This window comes from Ammospiza caudacuta, chromosome 28, assembly GCF_027887145.1.
Source record: "Ammospiza caudacuta isolate bAmmCau1 chromosome 28, bAmmCau1.pri, whole genome shotgun sequence".
NCBI classification, from domain to species: Eukaryota; Metazoa; Chordata; class Aves; order Passeriformes; family Passerellidae; genus Ammospiza; species Ammospiza caudacuta.
In genome coordinates, this window is record NC_080620.1 from 1,244,797 (window position 1) to 1,260,673 (window position 15,877).

General features: G+C 50.9%; 1 protein-coding gene across 4 annotated transcripts in view; it reads left to right on the forward strand.

The window, feature by feature from the left end:
* Window positions 1–15,877, forward strand: part of PIP5K1C (phosphatidylinositol-4-phosphate 5-kinase type 1 gamma) — a 52,390-nt gene that overhangs the window by 411 nt on the left and 36,102 nt on the right. The gene's annotated exons all lie outside the window — the stretch shown is intronic.

Below are 15,877 nucleotides of genomic sequence, written 5' to 3' on the forward strand. Positions count from 1 at the left end.
TTCCCTTCCCCCCTCTCCCCCGGCCCCGGGGTGGTTCCGCCCCGGCGGGGACACCGGGGCACACCGGGGGACACCGGCACGGGGCTGCCCCGGCTCCGTCCTCGGCACGTGAGGGGCTGCGAGGGGCAGCGGCGGCGCCCGGACCACTTCGCGAGGCACGGGCCGCCCACCTCTGGCACTGCTCCCGGAACCGGCCCGGCTGGGCCTGCAGGGCCGTGTTGGGGCCGTCCTGTCCCGTCCCCTCTCGGGGGTCGCCCCCCGGAGATCACAGGGTCGGGGGTGCAGGGGGACCCCGGGGGAGGGGGCGGGGGGGTTTTGCCGCCGGCCGGGGTTCCTCCCGCCGTAGGGGGCCCCATTTGTCGGGGCTCAGAGCTACAAATGCCGGGCGCTGCCGAGCCCGGCAGCGGCGTTAGCAGAAGGTTTGGGGTTCTGGAGTGGCAGGATGGATCCATGGGGCTGCGCCTGTGCACCTGCCCCCGCCTCCACCGCTGCCTAATTATTTCTAGTTCATTAACAGCCTCAGGATTGCTGCCTGAGCCGCGCTCGTGATGCTCAGCCCTGCTGCTGACACGCTCCTGCGCAGGCCCGGCGCGGAGCTCCAGGCACCTGCCGGAGTCCGGGCTGCTCACAGGGCTTGGCTGTGGGATGACAGCGATCTCCGTGGCGTCAGGCCTTTAAATGAGCATCATTAGATCTTCTGAGCAGCAGCTAATTACAGTGGAAGCCGTGCTCGTTTGGCAGATGCCATCTGCCCTGCTGGGGCTGTGGCTGTAGTGTGTATTTGGGTAAGGTGCCGAGCTCTGGGCTGGGGGAAGCTGCCCCAGCTGTCCTGCTGTGGTTCCTCGGTGCTGCAGACATGCAGGGCTGGCAGCCTGCCTTCCCGAGGCTGCTTGCTGTGCTCCCACACACTCTTGGACACCTTTTGGGAGTGTTCCCCAGCAAGGGCAGGGGTGGCAGGTGATGCCAGAGGAGGGAGAGAGAAGCTCTTGCTGCTCACTCACAGAACAGTTTGGTCTGGAAGGGACCTTAAAGCCCATCTTGTTCCATCCTTCTGCATGGGGAGGGACACCAATGAACAATTAAAACACAGTTTGTCCTTGTGATTTCACTGTCATATATCTGGTTTTTGGGGAGGATAGGGGGTTGTTGCTCAGGACTAGGCAAAGTGTTTATGGAGACTGTTGCTCAGGAAGGGTTTAAGCAGGGTGAGTGTATTTATCTTCTTCCATGAGCAAGTAAATCTGAATTTATGAACCTGTAGGCTGTCTTACCTCCACGGTGATAGTAAAAAAGATGAAACGGAGCCAGTAATCTCACCAATGCTTTGATTTCTCAAGTCAAGTTGCTTACTCCTCACTTGGGTAGCGTCCAAATTGTGTCACTTGGCCTCAGCTGCTCTTGCAGCTGGAGCTCTCGGGGGGCTGGGGACAGCGTGCACAACAGCAAATGAGATTTTGCTGGAGAAGAGCAAACCCTGGGGGATGGAGGTGGCCTTTGGTGGGCTGTGGGAGGGCATGGCTGCACCCACACAGGGGAGGCTGTGCTGTGGGTCTGGGCTTGTCACTGTGCTCCATGGTCTGAACTGGGTGGCAGACCCCTGTAGCACTGGTGCCTGTGCTGCTGTGTGGAGGTGTTGAAGTGCCCATGGCCCACCTACACGGGTGCTTTGTGCTGCTCCCCTCGTGCTGTCGATGAAGAGCCACAGCATGGCTGAAACCTGGTGGGAGAGGAGGCATCTGGGTGCTGTGCTCTGCCTGAACAGCATGGCAGGGTTAATCCAGACTGGGTCAGGCCAGCAAACACCTTCCCCAAACCCTCAGTAATTATAGAAAAATTACAGTTAGTCTGGTACAGGAGTAAAACTGCCTGGAGAAGGGCTGGAAGTTGGGGAGGCCTTGGCAGTAGGTTGACTTAAGGCACAGAGTGTTCTGAAGGGAGCTTTTGGAAATCTCATGGTTTGAGGGAGATAATCTCACTTATTGCCAGCTGCAGGGCTAATTCATGAACATACAGACCAATTTGTTCATTCCTGAGACCTTGGGTTCAAAGTTTTAAAAAGTTTTGTGACCAGCTAGTTGAAAGGGAGTTTTAAAATCTAATGGATGCAGATGCTTGCTGTGCCTTCTCCCTGAATCTGTACCCTCATGCCCTGGGGAGGGACTCCAGGGAGTGTAAGGGGCTGCTCCAGGGTTCTGGTGAGCTGTGGGCAGGAGCAGAGGTGGTGTGGGGAGCTATGGTGCTGTGGGGTCACAGGTGAGTACTGGGGTGCCCTGATCCCAGGCATGGCTGGGTAAGCAAAGGGTGCATCACCATTCCTCTAGCCAGGTGCAGTCTGGAGACACAGGGTCTGGAAACCTTTTAGTCAAGGGTGGTTGGGTTATGGGAGAGCTGTTACTACAAAGGAACTGGCACCATCCAAGTGTTGGACAGCAGGACTGGCCTCCACCATCTCCTGTCTAAAGTGGGAATTCTCAGTGGGGAAGCAGAGTTGCCTTGAAGTTGGATTCATTTCGTTGGTCAGGTCTCCTGTTCCATGGGCTTCAGTCTGCCCATGACTTATGGTCCAGAGCAGAAGCAGAAGCCTCCAATGTGTTCTTCAAGGTTGGATTCTAATCTTTAGGGAACTGAAATGATTTAACAAGGATTCACAATTGTGCTGGACAGGTGTCTTGGTGTACCTGTGGCTGCAGGAGCACAGTGAAGATGCCAGCCCCAGGCAGGGAGAGCCAGGTGTGCTGTGTGCTGGTGGCACCTGTGTGGTGCCTCCAAAACACTGCAGAGCGTTGATTGCGACAGCCCAGGAACAGGATTGCAGCTCTTCCCTCTTAGCAGTGATAACTTTGAAGTGACTTTTGAAGGGTTGCTGGAAGCAATTTTTTCAGTGAGCAGATTAGAGATAAGAGAAGAATTCCACCCTGTGGGGCATAAGCAGTTCAATTCATACCAACTCGATGGAGAGGGGAAATTGAAGAGAGCTTATCAGCTTGAGGAAAAATCAAATGTGAGCATCATCCCCAGCATGATTATGGTTCACAGCTTAGTTGGATGTCACATGCCTCTGTGGCGTGAAATGGTGCTGGCGAGGATGATTACAGAGGGAGTCAGCCAGGCAGGAACAGGCAGAAAAACACCCTGTGCCTTGAACTCTTAAAGACCCTGCAGTCACTTCACAGTCAATAAGTCACAGCTCAGCTGCAGGGAAGGAGGAAGGCAATGAAAATAGAATTCAGGCTGCTCTGGCAAATTAATTGTTCTTTAAGATGTGAATCGGCTGGAAGCACGTAGGGAAGCTGGGATGTGGAGCCTGGGAGCTGGGAAGGGCAGTGTGCACAGCAGGCACATGTGGGCACTGCCCTAAGGATGCTGAGCCTGCCTGTATGGTCTCAGGGCAGGCTGCAGAACGAGTTTCTGAGAACACACAGGATGGGCAATGATTATTCTCATTTTCATTAACCAGCACCTGGCATTGACCTGTGTACAACAGCCCATTCCACCACTGCCACTGCCTGTCCCACTCGGGGGGCACATGGGCCTCTCTGGAAGAGCTGCTCAGGGAGTGACCTGAGTGGCTTCAGTATGAACAGTATATAATTTGGGAACTATTATTGAAGTGATTCACTGACATGACCATTATGGGCTCTTGCCAGATGCACAATCATAAGAAATATGGTGTTCCCATATAAGGTGGTTATAGCCTGAAAGGCAGCAGCAGGAATTCCACACTCTTCCTTCATGGACACATCTTTCAGTTAGCACCAGTTGACTCCAGAAATAGTCCTGCCATGGCTGTGTGATACTCTGATAAAGACTTGAGAGCTCTTCTCATCACTTGCTGCTTCAGCTTTGTCAGTGTTTGATTATTCCCATCCATCCTCTTGGGCTGCCAAGCTTATTCCCATGTACCATAATTAATCTCTGGAAGCCTGGCAGGTTCCTCACTCCTGACATGGATGCACAGCCATGTGGTTGCTGGGACCTACTGGTATGAGATCTGTTTATCTGTGCATGTGGGAGCTGCAGGTGTTATGTGGGGGTCACTAACTTGTGACTCAAGAAGCAGAAATCACCGCACCTTTTGCACTGCACTGGGGAATGTCAGAAGGAGAGTGGGAGAGGGAAATATTTGCTAATCCCAGTGCAAGGAGGGTTGCCTTTGTTTAGGTGGAATTGAACGCTCAATGCTCCCATCCCCACAGCACGGGGAGGGAGCTGCTGGCCATGTCGCTAACATGAGATGCTCCCTCTGGAATCCTGGCTGCAGGAAAGTGGGAGCCAGAGCAGGTCCTGCCTTCCCCAGATGGTCTGATCCCATGGATACACTGTCACAGATCTCCCCTGGATCCCGGGGAAGACAGTGGGAGCAGCAGGTTTTGGAGTAGGCTGCCAGTTTTGGGACACACTCTCTGGTTTAACACAGAGGCCTTGGCACCTTCTTTTCTCCAGGATGCTTATGTTGAGAGAGAAGTGACACAGAATGAAAGAATAGTTTGTGTGGGAAGGGTCCATCTCATTCCAACTCTCTACTGTGGGCAGGAACACCTTCCAGTAGACCAGGGTGCTCCAAGCCCCATCCAGATTGGCCTTGAAGCTCATAAATAGCAGCAGAACAGCAGGTGGCAAGGTGGGGTATTTCCCATTAAGTCTTTCCAGGTCTCTAACCAAGATCTCTGGTAGTCCCCTTTGATTTGTTCAATAACCCAGTGACAGTGTTGCTGTCCTTCACCCATCTCCCAGGCCTACAAGCTGGGTCAGCTCATGAATGTGCCCAACATCCTATTATTTTAGTCACATCAAACTGATTGTCTGGTCATGTCTGTGGGACCAGGTAGAATCATTGTGCAGGTGCAAAGCCCTTGTTGTTTGATGTGGATTCCCTGTGAGTAGTTACTGTTAGACAGACAGACAGACCTCTGTGGTATTTCACCATTTCTAAATCCACGGTGAGTGCAAGAACTCAAAGGAGAAAAGTACTGTTGTATTTTGTAAGTCTTTGGCAAAGCAGAATTCCTGGCCAAGCATGGTCTGGTGTTTGCTGCTGGCTGAGGGTGCCTGTGCAGCTGCTCGTGTTTCCCTGAGTGCTGGGCTGAGGGCTCACACCCTGCTGAGCCCCTGCTGCTGTTCTGCCGTGGGAATGCACTCCCAGGCAGGAAAACACATGAGCACAGCACAGAGGAAATCAAGGCACTGCCTGGGACCCAAAGACCGTTCAATGCTGAAATGAAACAAAAGCACAAGAAGGAAGAGGATCGTGTAAAAAAAACAAACTTGTGGCCTCAGTGAACTGGGCTTGGTGTTGATCCCTGGCAGGGCAAGCATTGCAGAGCCCAGCATTGCTCACCGGCCTCCTGGGGAGCTTGTGCCAAATGGAAAGCAGCTGCTGGGGAAGACTGAGTGTGGACAGGAGCCTGGCTTCTCCAAGAGCCCTGTACACATCAGTGATCATACAGTGATGTTGGGGCTTTTCCTTCTTAGGTAGGTCTTTGAAATACTCACTTCCTAAGCAGCCTGGCACTTGTTTGCTTGACCTTTTCAGTGATGCCAACAGCTGGGTTAACCTCCAGACTTTCTGGAAAGCATTTTTTGTAATTAAAAAGCTTAAAGTGATTAGAGCAGCTTTTCTGTTACTTTGTCTCCTCACCCACATATTTAGCAGAAAATGCTGTCAACCCCAAATGAAGTGTCATCATCTTCCATGGTGTGTTGTTGTGGCTTCCCCAGCTTACATGTGGGTTTTGGCACTGGCTTGTGGTGAATTACCAGGCTGAGTCAGAGGACATGCTGTGGTGGGGAGGAAATCTGAAGCTGGCAATGTGCTGGGGTGTCCCAGTGTTCCCAGCCCTGCCCATGCCACTGGTCACCATTTACCATGACATATTTTTATCTCACAGCTCTGGGGAGAGGCTGTGAGTCCCTTTGCCTCTCTTTCAGCTTTCTTTGAAAGCTGCAAGCTTTCAGCTGAAGCAAGCATACTGCTCTTTTCTAATTCTATTGAAAAAACCACAAATGTGTACAGCTAAGGAGTTGGTGTGTGATTTGAAGGTTTCTCTTCAATATTTACTGTAACACAGAAGCAGGCTGGAATAATCCACATGTGTAGAAGAGCTGTGCTCTTTTATAGCATGGAGCTGGCATGTTCTTTACAGTTGCACCTCTGGCAGATGCCTATGAGAAGTGCTGTTCCTCTGGATAAGTGCTTGACTTTGCATCTGGAGTTACAGGAAACAAACTTTGCTATGTCCAACCACTGCCTGTGCAGTTTGCATTCATGCTTTGCAGACTCATCAAGTCAGCCCAGTCCTCATCTTCTTTGTAATCAGCAGAACCTGCATGTTCTCTTTGCAGAAATTGCTACTGGAGAGGGTGGGGAAGACTTCCTGGGAGAAAAGAGAAGCTGTGAACCAGCTGTTTGCCTTCATTGTTGAAGACCTGCCTGTTGCATGAGGAGTGTTTGAAAGGCTAGGACCCACATTGCAGGAGCACAACTGTAGCTGCTCCTGCTGCCCAAGGCCCTCCTTGATGCAGGAAAGGGAACCAGGTCATGGCCTGGGGTTTGTCACAAGATCAGCCCGGGCACATCCACGTCCATGACTGAAAGGGCCTGGTGATTAGCTGAACATGGGAACAGCACAGGCAGCAGCTCCTGGCTTTGTTCTGGGTGAAACAGCTCAGTCTCCTGAACTGGGAGGAATTAATGGATTACAAGACAAGGGCAGCTTTGCCTTTTTTTGTGGTCATTAAAACACAGCAGCACTGCTGGGACGGTGCCGCTGGTGCCGTGGCTGCTGGGGAGCTCAGTCAGACTGGTCAGACTCCACCGAGCTCCAGCGCTGCTTTTCACTTTGCTGCATGGTGTTCACCTCTGCTTTTCTCTTTACTGCATAATGTTTACCTCTGCTTTTCACTTTACTGCATGGTGTTCACCTCTGCTTTTCACTTTACTGCATGGTGTTCACCTCTGCTTTTCTCTTTACTGCATGGTGTTCACCTCTGCTTTTCTCTTTACTGCATGATGTTCACCTCTGCTTTTCTCTTTGCTGCATGGTGTTCACCTCTGCTTTTCTCTTTACTGCATGGTGTTCACCTCTGCTTTTCACTTTACTGCATGGTGTTCACCTCTGCTTTTCTCTTTACTGCATGGTGTTCACCTCTGCTTTTCTCTTTACTGCATAGTGTTCACCTCTCCCAGCCATGCTGGGGAATGAGGCTTGATTCAGCTTCTGCCCTGTGCTCTGGCTGCTGCTGTTAAAGCTTTCCTGCTTCTGCTCTCCTGTGGGAGCTCTTCTGTGGGTCTTGGTGGCTCCTGCAAAATGAGTTTTCGTGCTCTGAGGGCCTGTTTAGGCACAGCAGCTGTAAACTCTTCAGTTAAAGTCAGTAATGCTTTTTTGGACAAAGCTCTGTCAAACTGCTGACTCTTCACATTCAAGTTGTCTGTGTTCCTGTGTCGTGGCAGACACCTCCTAATTTCTTTTCCAGAAGATCTGGTAGCGCTTTGACCTCAGCCATGTCCTGAAGAAAATGCAGCTCACCAGAGGAAGGGAGTGCTGGGCTGGGAGCCAGTTGGGTCTCTCTACTCCTTCACTGAATTTAGTAAATCAGAGTAATTCCCCAGCTGTTTCATGGGTTTTTTCCATAGGAGAGGTGTTCTGGTGCTTTTGGGGCCGGGGACCTGAGTTCACAGTCATTTAGCAGGGCTGGTGTTAGAAGCATGTCCCATGTCCTTAGTGTGACCCAAACTTTGGGCACATCAGGATGCTGCCCTTCAAAATGGGTGTCTTGGATGTGTCAGACTGTGCTGGTGACCATGTTGTGCTTCTGCAAGAGTAGAATTAGTCAAGACTGTTTTGCCTGCTCATTTGCTGCCTGACAAGATGTTGTTTAAATTACTGGTTAGACTTTTCTTTCCCTCGGCATTTGCTGTTCTCAGTTGCTGCTTTATTTTCTGTCACCCCAAGTGAAGATCTGGGTTTCCAGTGGCTGAGGCAACCACTGGGACTGGTGAAGTGCAACCTGATGGAGTTGAGGACTGACACAGAAACATGTGTCATGTCAATTGAAAGAGCATTGTTTGTGAAGTCAGTCTCTTGGGAATTCAAGCTTGATGCCCAAACTTGCTTTCTGCCTCCCTGGTTAAGGTTGGGTTCACCTCACCTGGGCAGAGGGGTCTTGCCAACCCTATGTGGGACAGGAAGGCCAGGGAGGAATGCAGTAGGTAGAATAAAGGCAATTCTCCTGTATATTTAAAGCAGTAGTAATTTAGGTCACCTTAATCTGCTCTCCCTCCTCCCCTTCCTGTGGGATGGGAGAATATCCCAGCCACGTGTGCTGCAGGGGGATGATGAGGGGGGACCACCTTCCTCTTGCTGCTGTTGAGCTGTGGAGCATCCTGTGGTCTTGGGAGGCTTCTCTACCTGTTTATTATCTACCAAAATAATCAAATACAGCTCTCCAGCAGTACAGCAAAACAGTCTTGTTTCTGTGCATGAGATGAATGACTTCAAGGTGATTTAATTCAATTATTTCAATTATTTTTTGGGGTGGAATTCCTGATTTGTGGGTGGAACTGTCATTCTGGTTTAAGGACGAGCATCCTCCTAAGCTCTAGGAATTTACCTGGTTTTTCACCAGTTATAGTTGGGCAGCAGTACAGTCACAGCATTGCTTCAGGCGCTGTTCAGTGCTGGTCCTGTCAGCCCTCCAGTGATGGAGTTGGCTCAGAATGGCTGTGTATGGATTTTTATCTCATTCAAGGCTGAGCTCAGGTAATTCAGGCCACTTGGCACCAATTTGAGCAACTTGAGTGGAGCAATTTGGGTTGGTGCGTTGATACAACTCACAGAGGGTGCAGAGCACTTGAGTATTTTTGTGTAGTTGGCAAATTTTGACAAGTTTTGTGAAATCCTTTCAGAGCTCAAGACTCATCTCTTAAGTCCTGTGAGGCTCCCAGCAGACCACAGTGCTGGAAACCACAGAATCATTGAATCTCCTGGGTTGGAAGGGACCCATGAGGATCATTGAGTCCAGCTCGTGGCCCTGCACAGGAGAACCCCCAGAATCCCACTGAGTGCCTGAGACCATTGTCCAACACTTGGGAACTCTGGCAGAGTTCAGGCTCAGCCACCAGCAGTGCTGTATCCTTTGTCCAACATAGTTGATAAAATTTTGGGAATCACAGCAGCTGAGTGGGACATGGCTGGTTTCTGCCCTTGGAGCCTGCTTGGTTTTGTTACCACAGTGGATCCCACAGAGGGGACAGCCCAACTGAAGTCAGTTGATACCTCTGGTGTCTATTGATTTTACTTGAGGTCCTGAAAAACTGGGGGATTTAAGAAAAACCTTCAGGCTTGGCATAAGGCCTAGAAACACGTGTGTGCATTGTACAAAGTGAAGTGAAGGTGATGAGCTGGGGCCTTCCATGGCCTCTGGTTGGGTCTTTAGGATGTGCAGCTCTCATCCCAGTGTAGGGCTGGAACTGGAGCTCGCCCTGGCTTTGTGACACCGATGGCATTTTCCACGTGGGTTAATGGGGGGAGAGGGAAGAGTTCCCTGCAAGGCAAAAGTGACTTTGTTAAAAGTCTGCTGCTCTAAAATACCAGGGAAGATCTGCCTGTCTTTCTGCTGCCTTGTCATGTTTGGCACATTCTGTGACCTGGGCCAAGGCACAAGGAAATACTGCCAAAGCCTCTGCTTTGAGCAGGATGCAGCAGCTGAGGACAAAGATGTTGCAGTAGTTTTTCTTTCTGTAGTTTCTCTGCACATCTGATGGACCAGATTTTTTGGAATTTTCGGTATAAAATTGTCCATTATTGCAGTTTTCAAGGGGAGGGAGCTGGCTAAAATCCTCCTCTGGCTGAGTGCTCCTTCCCTGAATGTGCTGATGGCACTTCAGCAGTCACAGCCACTCCACTCGGATGCTGATGTGGAACTTGGTTGTCTCTGTGCGTTCTGGATTCCGCAGTTTCTGTCAGTGTAGCTGGTTCTGCATCCCTGTGCCAGGATGAAGGGGGTGGTGTGCTCAGTCCCACATGCAGCCCAGAGGGCAGATGTAATACCTGAAACTGCTTGTCTTCTTTTTAAATGTCACTTTTAACTGGGTGTCATCTGCAAAGTGACAGTTTTCCTCCTCTCTGTACGTGTTGGGTGCCGCTCTCTCCATCTGGCTGGCTGTGTTGACGGGGGCAGTGAACAAAATGCTGGCAGAAATGCAAACTGTAGAGATGTGAAATAGTCCCTGACTTCAAAGCTGGAATAGAGAGAGCAGAAAATGAAGTCTCAAAGCTGTACTTGTCACTGTTAATGACATGCTCAGTTACAGACACTTGCTGAGGTGGAATTCAGAAATAAGGCCTTGGGTTTCACTCTTGCCTAACAGGTGGGGATTATTTGGGAGTTTAAGTACCACATGTTATGGGGTGATTTTTGTGGTTGGTGAGGACTGTTTGTTCAGTGATTAGAGCTGAAATCTGGAAGGTTAACAATTGCCTTTGCTTAATGGAATGTTTTTTCCCCTCGTAATTCTGAGTTACATTACAAGACAATGAAGTTTTTCAGGAGGTGGATATTGTGTTGCATTTTGTAACTTTTCAGAGATTCCTGGAATATCCTAAGCTGGAAGGGACCCTCAGGGATCACCCAGGCATTAACCAGGAGACCCCAACACTCTGAGCAGCCCTGGGAGCTCCTGCAGCTCTGGCAGCCTTGGCACCATTCCCTGGGCAGCCTGGGCAGTGCCCAGCAGCCTCGGGGGGCAGAACCTTGCCCTGAGCTCCATGCCAAGGCCTGGCACAGCTGCAGCCCTTGCTGGGCTCCTGTCCCTGTGCCAGAGCAGAGCTCAGCCCCTGCCCCTGTGCCTGCCCTGGGGAGGAGCTGCAGCCCCCGAGGAGCCTCCCCTCAGTCTCCTGGGCTGCAGCTGAACGAGCCAAGTGCCCTCAGCTGCTCCTCAGCCCTTCCCCAGCTCCGTGTCCCTCCTCTGGGCACTCTCCAACAGCTTTGGGTCCTTCTGATCCCGTGGTGCCCAGAGTGCCCCCAGTACTGGAGGTGAGGCTGCAGCCTCATACTGATTGATGTACATATGGATTTTTTTAATTCCAAGATACTTCTTCCCAACCCAGCATCTCTTCAGGCTTAAATTAATTTTGATGGTAGAGAACTGCTGACAGTCTTTCTCCTCTGTAGTCTCAGAGGGTTGGATGTTTGTTTTCATTTCAGTATTGGGCAGGAGTCAGTGGTGGATTAACTATCTGGGACACTCTTTTGAGTAAGTGGCTTCTGGACTGATAATGCCAGAAAATGCCTATTAAAGAAAATGAGAAACGTGGCAATTTGGGAGGAACTTGGTTTAATATGTGCAGGCTCTGGTTTTGCATGGATGGGATGGCAGTGCACTTCCACAGGGGATGAGATTTAAGGTTTATAACAATCTCAGAGACATACTGTGGCTCCCTAAACTCCCAGATTTTCAAACACAAAGATTGGATTTATTTTTAATCTTTTCTAAACTGAAAACTGGGAGTGAAAGGAGGCTAGAAGTGCCCAGCATGAAGAGCAAACTGTGACCTAGAGAAACAAGGTGGGTTTTTACAGCAGCTGAAGAAATTAAATTTAAATGCTGAGTTTTGCTGTGAAGTGGGTTAAAAACTTAATCTGTAAGGGTGAGGTGGGGTGAAAACTGACTTAATTCAAGGCCTGTGGGAGGGAGGGATAAGATGTGTCTGAATGGCAGCTGCTCATCTAAAGGAAAAAGGAGTATGTTGCAGGCAGAAGTAGCAAGTGCTGCCAGTACTTCATGTTTTCTATTAGAGCTCCTGCTTTTGACTTGACAGGAAAACAATCTCCAAACCTCCTTTGCCTTATGACTCACCTTTAAGTGCAGGCAGAACCAAGGCTCCCATTTTGGTGAAGAGGAAACCAAGACTGAAGCCCATCCAACACCGTCGAGCTTGGTCAGGCCATCCTAGAAAGGGGCTGTGGTAGCTGCAGGATGGTTCTGCTTCATCACAGCTGCCTTCTCCTGTTCCATGGGCACCTTCCCCCTGCTGCTCTGGGCTCCCAGCTGCCCTCCTGCCCTGCTGTGGGAAAGGAGCTCAGACCTGCTGTGGGAAAGGAGCTCAACCCGTGCCTTGGTGGGACACAGCTGGGGGCTGAAGCTGCTTTGGAAGGAGGCTGCTGGATTGGGAGCCAGGAAATGTAAACCTTAAGCCATGAGCCTGCCCATGTCAGCCTGCAGAACCCTTTATTCCTCACTGAGAGCTGCTGTGTGAGTGTTGGCCAGTGTCACCACACACCTCTGTGTGTTCCTGCCTCCACAACCACCACCATAAACCAGAGCTGGTGGCTGGGAGGAGAAGCCTGAGCACACAGCTGGGTTGTCCTCCTGGAGATGCTTTTCAGAGAGAATATTTGATGTCAGTGTGCCCGGCTGTGGCTTGTGTTTATCTCGAAACAGAGGAGCAGATTGTGCTGTTCCCCTCCTCTTTTGCAGGTCAGTGGTAGTGTATGTTTGTTTGATCCAAATTTGTAGTGTTCTGGTTCAGGGGAACGAATTTATTTCTTGTTTTATTGAAATCTTAGCAAACAGTGTTAAAGAATTCATGAGGTTCTTCTGTGTAGTTCAGAAATGCTAAGCTGAAGTTCACTCCATGCTGCTGGCTTGAGTTGTGTGCCCAGCAGGACCAGGGCAGTGACTGCCCCCTGTGCTGGGCACTGCTGGGCACTCCAAATCCTGGGGTCAGTTTTGGGCCCCTCACAACAAGCTGGGGGAAGGTCTGGAGCACCAGGAGAGGCTGAGGGAGCTGGGAAGGGGCTCAGCCTGGAGAAGAGGAGGCTCAGGAGGGACCTTGTGGCTCTGCACAGCTCCTGACAGGAGGGGACAGCTGGGGTGGAGTCAGACTCTGCTCCCAGGGAGCAGGGACAGGAGGAGAGGGAACGGCCTCAAGGTGGCCTAGGGGAGGTTCAGGTTGGACACTGGGAAAATTTCCTCACTGAAAGAGTGGTCAGGCCTTGACAGGCTACCCAGAACAGTGGTGGTGATGATATCCCTGGAAGGAAGTGTTCAAAGAACAACTGGAAATGGCACTTTGCTGTATGGTTTAATGGGCATTGAGCTTCAGTAGAGGTTGGGCCTGATGATGTTGGAGGTCTTTTCCAGCCTTGGTGATTCTATGATTCATGTGGCGTCCCAAGTTTTTCCTTGTGTTGGGCAGATGCTGAGTAAAGCCCTGAGAAGGGCACAAGTTGTTCAGGGCTCTGTTTGAGAACCTTGGAGACCAGAAGTTGTTCCCAGTTGCATCTGGAGCTTACAAAGTGATTTCAGTGCACATTTATGAGCTGTGTAGGCAGCCAGCCTGGGCTCTTCCTGAGGTGGTCACTCGTGTTTTTGCAAAGTCATTGTCTTGGGAATTCAAGTTTGATGTCCAAACTTGCCTTCTGCCTCCCTGGTTAAGGTTGTGTTCATTCCACCTGCACATCCCACCTGGGCAGAGGGGTCTTGCCAACCCTATGTGGGACAGGAATATTCTTAGTTGTAGTCAGTCAATATTCTTTAGTTGTAGTTCTCTCTGTTTAAGGCATGCCTTTCCCCTTCCTCCTCACTGGAAAGGAGCTGCCCTGAAACCCACAGCACCAGATCTGGAGGCTCTGGCAAGCTGGGAAGAGAGCTGACCCAGCTGGCTGGGGTTCAACTCCAAGGTAACTTGTTGTCTTTCATCTGTCAGACACATCCCAGAAACCACATCACTTCAGAGAGACCTTGAGCCCTCCTCTGTCCTGTGCAAGTACAGGAATACCAAGGTGAGGCACATCCCGTGGCCTCTGCAAGCTCAGCCCAAGCTGGTGCTGCTCCCAGAGGGGTTTGTGGCTGTGCTGGGTACAAGGGTGTGCTCAGCCTTGGGGGAAACAGTGCCAGCAATCTGCAGGGTCCTCAGCACCTGGGGGCCTGCAGGAGTTTAGGAGAAGAAGCTCAGCAGCAGCCTCAGTTCTGCCTGAGCAGCACCTTGGGAGACTGAGTGCTCTTTTGGATTTTGTTTTTCTTCTTTTGCATCTTTGGTTGGGCACATACCTGTGCAGAGTCTGGAGATCTGGCTCCCAAATGAATAAATAAATGGGCATTGCTGCACTTGGTTAAATAGAAGTAATAAATTTCTGGCTTAGTCTCTTGAGTGCAAGTCCTCCAGAAGAAGCTGCTTTTCTGCCCCAGCTTTGAGCAGGCTGCAGGTGTGTGCCAGAGCCAGCCTGTCCTTCAGCTCTGGCTGCCTGCACTGCAGGAGGCTGTCTCTGGTCTCAGTGCAACTGAGACATCCCTGTAGCCCAGCATGGGCAGCAGGCTGTGTCTTCATGCCCTCTTTGTGTGTCTCACCTGTTTGAATTTCCTAGTAGGAGCTCTAGAAGTATTTTTTGAAATGTCATTGTTTTTTAGGTATCTCCTTTTCAGCTCCTAGCTGAGTCACTGGCTACCATGCTACAGCCAGGATCCCAGGGAGAGGAGAGACTTGCTGAAACTTTGAGTTACAATTTTGGCAGCACACTCCATCTTTGGAGCTTGTTCTGCTGTGGTTTGTTTTCTTCCATCTGTTCAGGTGCCTTTGTGAGAGCAGAGCAGGAGCACCTGATCCAAACACTTGAGTCATAGAGAGCAGAAGGCCTTAGCTAGGCCGGTGAGAAAAGGACATGATAGTGAGCAATAATGTAAATTTATTCTTAACCTCCAACTCCCCACACCTTGTGTCAGTAGCTGTTGCCCTGGAGGTCATTCCTGAGTGTGACAGCACAGTGACCTGTCTGTCCAGAGCTGCTGCAGCTCTGGGCAGTGTTGGCTCCCAGAGCCCCAGCTGGTGAAGAGTGGAGGCTCAGGATCCCTCCTGGCCACCAAGCCCTCAGTCTGGGGAAGAGAGAAGGTGTTGGCATGTCCAGGGAGGGGAGGGATCATGAAATCACAGAATAGTTTGGGTTGGAAGGGACCTTAATGCTCATCTTGTTCCATCACCTGCCATGATGGGCAGGGACACCTTCCGCTAGACCAGGTTGCTCCAAGCCCCATCCAACCTGAGCTTGAGCACTGCCAGGGCTGGACAGCCACAGCTCCTGAGGACACCCTGTGCCAGGGCCTCACCACCCTCACAGCCAAAATTTCTTCCCAATATCCCATCTAACCCTGCCCTCTGGCAGTGGGAAGCCATTCCCCCTTCTCCTGTCCTTCTTAAACCCTTGTCCAAAGTTCCTCTCTGGCTCTCTTGGAGCATCTTTAGGCCCTGCAAGGGGCTCTGAGCTCTCCCTGGAACCTTGCCCAGGTGAATATCCTCAGCTTCAGAGCAGAAGGCCTCCTGCTCTTGCTCCAGGTCCTCTGGACTTGCTCCAGTAGCTCCATATCTTGTTGATGTTGGACCCCAGACCTGGAGGCAGCTCTGCAGGTAGGACCTCACATGAGTGGGGTGGAGGAGCAGAATCCCCTTCTTCAACCTGCTGGTCACAATTCTTTCAATGCAGCCCAGGATCCATCTGGATCTACCTGGAGGAAAGAATTTGCAGTAGCTGGGATGGATTAAGCACAGTTTGCTCCTGAAGAGCTGGCCAGCCCTCACTTTGTTGTACTCTGGGATCTGGATGGGTGGTGCAGGAGAGGCACAGGCAGCAACGGTGGTGAGGTGCTGCCAGGCAGGCACAGGACGTGCTGATGGGAAGGAGTGGAGTTGGAAGAGTGAGTTTTGAATGAGGCCAAGAAACCAGCTCAGATGAGCTGTATCTGCAGCCTGAAGAGCTTGGGTTTCTCTTTTTTACATCAGCAAAAACTCAGGTTTATTTAGAAGTAGGTCATAGAATCATGGAACCATTAAGGTTGCAAAAGACCTGCAAGATTATCAAGTCAAACCTTGACTGGATGTGTCAC